The sequence below is a fragment of the Ranitomeya imitator genome, chromosome 4 (genome assembly GCF_032444005.1).
Source record: "Ranitomeya imitator isolate aRanImi1 chromosome 4, aRanImi1.pri, whole genome shotgun sequence".
NCBI classification, from domain to species: domain Eukaryota; kingdom Metazoa; phylum Chordata; class Amphibia; order Anura; family Dendrobatidae; genus Ranitomeya; species Ranitomeya imitator.
The window spans coordinates 440,787,521-440,793,520 of NC_091285.1; the positions used below are offsets into that span (position 1 = coordinate 440,787,521).

Sequence of the window (6,000 nt, forward strand, 5' to 3'; positions counted from 1 at the left end):
GTGTTGAGGACTGTATGTGCCATCATACTGTGCATAGCGGCAGTGGAGGCAAACATTCTGTGAGGGGCCATCATACATCATACTGTATGTGAGATTATACTTTTTTAATGGTTTTCTGGTGCCATCATACTCTATGGGGAACTGTGGGAGCTATCATACTGTGTTGGGGGGCTGAGGGTGATTATACAGTGTGGTTGCTGTGGGGGATCATCCTGTGTGTGGAGGACTGTGGAGTCCAAGATACTCTTTGGGGAAGTTGTGGTACAATCACACTATGTTTGGGACTGTGGGGGCATCATACTGTGCGTGTAGACATAAAACTATGTGACGGCAGCTGTTGCAACATCATACTGTTGTGGGGGTGCTGTTGATCGTGGTACAAGAGTTGAATAAAAGGTCATGCATTTTTATGACAGATATTAAACTTTGTTAACACTGAACTTCATTTATCAATAAAGAAAGACACTTAACCCTGTGCAACCAAAATCATTCATTAACAGTGAATATTTTAATCACACGGCTGTTAGCCATGGTAAAGGATTCACAATTAGCTGGAATTCTTTGAAATAAAAAGGTCTTATTTTGTTCTATCAGTGGAACTTGGCTTGTGACTGATACAGTTTGCCCTCATCAATTGAGTGCTGCTAACCTGCATAACCAGATAATTCCTAAAGAAAAGTGGTGCTACTTTTGGGAAAGAAGACTTTTTAGACTCTGGTCTAGAACTTAGAGAATGCAGTTAAATTGATTTACGGTAATTAGAAACAGCTATTAGCCAAAACAAAAAACAGCAGGAAGGATGGGTTCAAAGAAAAGGTAACATGAAATGGCAGCAGGGAAATAGTTTTCAATAGGCTCTGACAAAGTCTTTGGAAAGCAGATAGGGTACAGCTTCGGTAGTTAAAAAAGCACTCTGGTTAAGTTTTTTGTTCATGAATTGTGTGTATATATTGATGTAGTGTAATGGGAGTTTATTAATATAATTATCTACCGCTGCTCTCTCCGGGATGCAGGGCCGTTCTCCGCTTCTCAGTGACATCACTGCTCTTCAGACTCTCCGGGTCACGTAGCATTCTGTGTGCCCAGAAGTGACTTTTACAATGTAAGTCTATGGAGTGTCAGAACAAGGCTCCATAGGCTTTCAATGTAAAAGAAACTTCCAGCTCATATGTAGAGTGTAGAGTGAACAAACCAGTCACAACAGCGGTGACATCACTGAGAAGAACGGCGCCGGCCCCCGGAGAGAGCAGGAGTTTGTGAGTATGTATATACACTTACACTACATTGTTTGCATATATTCATACATTTATTGAATAAAAAACTTATTGGGAGTGCTTATTTAAGAAAAAATATTTAAACATTACTTTGTCAAGCCTAGAACCTCAGGTAATAATGACTGACATTGTAACTGTGCCATTTTAACACTATGTGTGTGCATACAACTGATAGAACATGAATTATAGTGAATTACAGTTACTCGGGCTGGTTTATGAGCATGTAAATTATTTTCATCTTGCATAGTTTAAAATTCAAGCAATATAACAATACACAATCATAGCATGAAAATAACAAGATTTATATACCACAAATGATACTTCCCACAAGTACAGTATCTAATTTTTCAGTATGGAGATCCGACTCCCATTGGTAGTATTGAATACATACTGTACATCAGTAAGTAAATTAATGAATTCTCCACATCCATGTATGTATCTAAAAGTGGCTGATACAGTAGCAGAATGATCATTATGTGATATTTATAATAATTAGTCTAAAATGGAATTTGTTATCCCTGCTCCAATAGGTCTGCAGCTTTACCAGGATAAACTAACTCCAGAGAAAGCTGCTAACATTGGAAGAGAGAATGTCCTGGTCCAACCTCATCATGATGTCGGGACCCGTCGGAATGAAAAATTAGGATTTGCTCAATTACTAGACTTTGATAATTATTTTCTTTAACATTGCAAAATCGTGCATTGCTATTTTAGGTTGGAATTATAAGATTTCATTTTCTGATGACTTCACTAAAATAAAATTATACTAAAATATCTTTCATTTTATGCACCCATGTACCTACAGCCCTTCTCTTGTCTGTTCTATGGCTACTTACAACCTACTGAACATGTCTGAGACACAAAGCACAAGGAAGAGCTATGGGACGTCTCTGCACATACCGTACTCAGATTCAATTTCAGATCATTTATTAATAGTGGTTTGTCCTGGGCATGTGCAGCCAATGTAGGAAGTTACACAGCTGGTCAAAATAGTAGAAAGGTGATGTACTAAAAACAGCAAATCCGTATTTGGAAGAGCAGTTTTAATTTATTGAACTCAATTCCCTGTTTTGGGGCCTTATATTATTAATTGAAATATGTATAAATCATTGAAATACACCTTTATTAAGAACAGTATATGAGTTGCTATCATTAGAACAGGGTACTTATAGAAAATGAATGTTTATGGACTGGCTAGTGATGTGAAATACATCGTTCAAGAATAATCAATTTTATATTAGCACAATTTAACGGCTATTCATGCATGATACAGTCATGCTTCTTGACTGTTTATCATGTGCAGATGCCCAGTACTCCCCCCCAAAAATAATTACCCTAGAGAATGTCCAAGGATAATTTGCCTTTTACAGAGCAAGTGATGTATTTCTATGGAGAGATTATTTATAGAAATAGGAGGACGTACTGTCAAGAGGTTAAGTAGGGCATGCATAGCCAGTGCACAATAACAGGGGAATAAATGGATGACAGATGTTATTATTATTTATCAGGATCTTTGTAGCCTCTTCCCCTTTTTTGACTTATTGGTTTTGATTCCATTTTTGCCTTGACCCATACTGACCACTTTGCTTTTCCACTCACCCCACCCACAATCCTCCATCTCCTTTTCCACTTCACATTTTGCCAGAAGTGCCAGAGGCAGATTGTAGCTTCATCTTACCTGGTTGTTGAGATGGGTGATGTGACTATGCTCGTCAACCGCAAAAGACAGAGAGAGACGTTCCTGCGTTTTATTGTTCTGCTCTGATTACTGTAAAATGACATCCAGGCAACCCCAGTGTGCACACAATGCAGAACAGGGAGATCTCCCTCCCAAGGATTCTCACAAGGCCACTAGAAGAAGAAATGTTTCCGTCATGTTTCCACATCCAGATCCCATATGAGACAGTGGGGATTGCTTACAGGGGCTCTGATACGTAAGGAGCAGCTCCTCCAACCTATGTAGATAGATAGAATCTTAGTAATGGTACTCCAGTCTTTACTCCATACCTTTCTCCTCCACCATGTCTTTACATACTAGTCAGACCTTTTCCTAGGCAATCTAGGGTATCATCTATTAGAAACCCCTATCAATCCCTTTCTGCCCCATATTTTTACCCGGTCAGCGCCCTTTATTTTCCTCCTTCTTGACTTGCATGCTTAACATTACAGTCATGTATACTTGCCTGCATCATCTGTACTGTATACAGTATGTGTTGTCATTTCGCCTCCTTCTCTCCCTCCGCATCCCTGTCCTCTCCACATTTATTTCTTCAGGTTCTCCCCATTCCTTCCTGTCCTACCTTCCTATGGCCAATGTGACGTGTCCCTCACCATGCAGTCTTGGAAGGGTCGATGTTCCCTTTATTCAGAATGTGCCTCTTTCTCTCCTCTGGTAGACAGCAGCAGACACACAGCTCAGGCCTCATCTCTCCCTCTCTGGTCCTGATGCTGTACAGTGCCGGATGCTTCAGCCCTCTGCGACATTCCTTCTTCTTTACCTTCTCTTCTTCACAATTTCCTTTGCTGGCCTGTGGGAGGGGACACTCTCACTCTCCTCTTTCTATCATGGGGGATGCACAGCTATCTCTTGATGTGTCTCTGGATTCCCCCTTGTCAAGCACAGTGGCCAGAGCGTGTGCCCCAGCTCTGCCTAAAAGAAGCAGGAGGGGGAGGGAGGAAGTGATGGAGGAGGGAAAGATACTGAACCCTGTTTAGTAGGCACTTGCAGACTATTGCTCCAATGCCATATTTCTCATAGTCACATTTGATGTACCATATACTGCACTAGGGGCATTTATTTAACTATTTCCTTGCTCGGAAAGTATCGCGTCCCCAAAACCTTCTTGTAGAGCAGATGTGGAGGGGCAATGCTGCATTAACCCCTCCCCTGCTAGAGAACTGCAGTATGTTTATCTTAACTCATGTTCACATCAATAGTCAGGCCATGTAGTCTTCCACTGGTTTTGGTAACCCCTTCGTCTAGCACTGCAGGTCTTTACTATCTTACAGATTGTGATTTCGACTAAACAATAAATCTGTATTATATATAAATTAAGATCTAGATGACAAGCACCCTGGTTAGGTAGTTATGTATAAAAGAATTTCATTACTCCAAGAAGTTAAAGGATTTTTGTCACTGGTAGCCATTCACTGAAAAAGACAACAAATCCGAAAAATATGCTATTGGAAGACACGATTACAAACAAGTCACTTAAAAAAAAGTCAAAATTGCCTTCTAACATCTAAAATCTATTTCTTTATCGATACTTAAAATTCACAACACAAGGCAACCGACTGTATGCGACCTCTAAAGATTTATATCAATAGGGGAGACCAAGACTTGCCTCGTTCCCTCCCTAGTAATCCCTGCTAACAGGGTTGCCTACTTGATTTTTTATTTTTGTTTCTGAATAATTTGTGTTAATATCATGGTTCATTCATTTTTATGGAAAAACATAATAAATCATTAGGACTTTTAAGGGAACCTGTCATATCCCATGACTTCCCCCAAATGGCACTAGAGTGGTTTGGAGGCAGATTTCTTTAATCTGTTCATGTATTTTATGTAGCATACTAATGATGCTGCATTTCATGAATGCAGTTTTATCTTGCAGCATCACATATGTTATTGAGGCAGGACTAGTTCAGCGGGAGCCCCAGACTAGTCCTTTTCACCCTGACTAGTCATGCCTTGGATCTTCTAATTACGCCTCCCTGGGCATGATTGACAGTATGCATAACAATGATACCATAACCAGTACTACATGCAGGCTGGCAATCATTCCCAAGGAGGTGAGTAAGAAGATCTGAGTCAGGACTAGTCCAGGGAAGAGACAAGCTGATGGACTAGTCCTGTCTCATTTGCATATACAGTATGTTGCTGAGCAATACAATTACATTCTTCAGTAGCGGTTGTAGGCAGTCAGGGGACATGATAGATTCCTCTTAAATTTCTTTACAGGCTATAATATTAATACGAACACATTGTCAACACTTTGTCAAAACATTTCTAGAATTCGCCCTTTTCTTACTTTCGACTCTGCAAAAACTCTTACTGTTTCACTTATTCATTCTCGTCTGGACTATTGTAACTCTCTACTAATCGGCCTCCCTCTTACCAAACTCTCCCCGCTCCAATCTGTCCTGAATGCTGCTGCCAGGATCATATTCCTCACCAACCGTTACACCGATGCCTCTACCTTGTGCCAGTCATTACACTGGCTACCCATCCACTCCAGAATCCAGTACAAAACTATTACCCTCATCCACAAAGCACTCCATGGCTCAGCACCACCATACATCTCCTCTCTGGTCTCAGTCTACCACCCTACCCGTGCCCTCCGCTCCACTAATGACCTCAGGTTAGCATCCTCAATAATCAGAACCTCCCACTCCCGTCTCCAAGACTTTACACGTGCTGCGCCGATTCTTTGGAATGCACTACCTAGGTTAATGCGATTAATCCCCAAACCCCACAGTTTTAAGTGTGCCCTAAAAACTCATTTGTTCAGACTGGCCTACCGCCTCAATGCATTAACATAACGATCCCTGTGTGGCCTATTTAAAAAAAAAAAAAAAAAAAAAAATGAATGTTCTCATTCACTTTATGCAGTTAATAGCCCTCTGTGTCTGTACTGTTACATACTTAGGCAGTTAACTGGTTCATGCAGCTTTACATGAACACCCGAGCCTTACACTATGGCTGGTCCGAATAACTATAGCATTT

General features: G+C 40.6%; 1 protein-coding gene across 4 annotated transcripts in view; it reads right to left on the reverse strand.

Moving 5' to 3' along the window:
* The window catches only part of INSYN1 (inhibitory synaptic factor 1), a 65,639-nt gene extending 61,704 nt beyond the window's left edge, over positions 1-3,935 (reverse strand). The window contains exons 1-2 of one of the 4 annotated variants that reach the window (XM_069765639.1): positions 3,458-3,935; positions 2,953-3,229 (exon numbers count right to left, since the gene is read on the reverse strand). The gene's annotated coding sequence lies outside the window, so the exon portion shown is untranslated. The remainder of the gene's footprint in view (positions 1-2,952; positions 3,230-3,457) is intronic. The other 3 variants (XM_069765641.1, XM_069765638.1, XM_069765640.1) reach the window with 3 other exon arrangements.
* Positions 3,936-6,000: the final 2,065 nt, after the last annotated feature.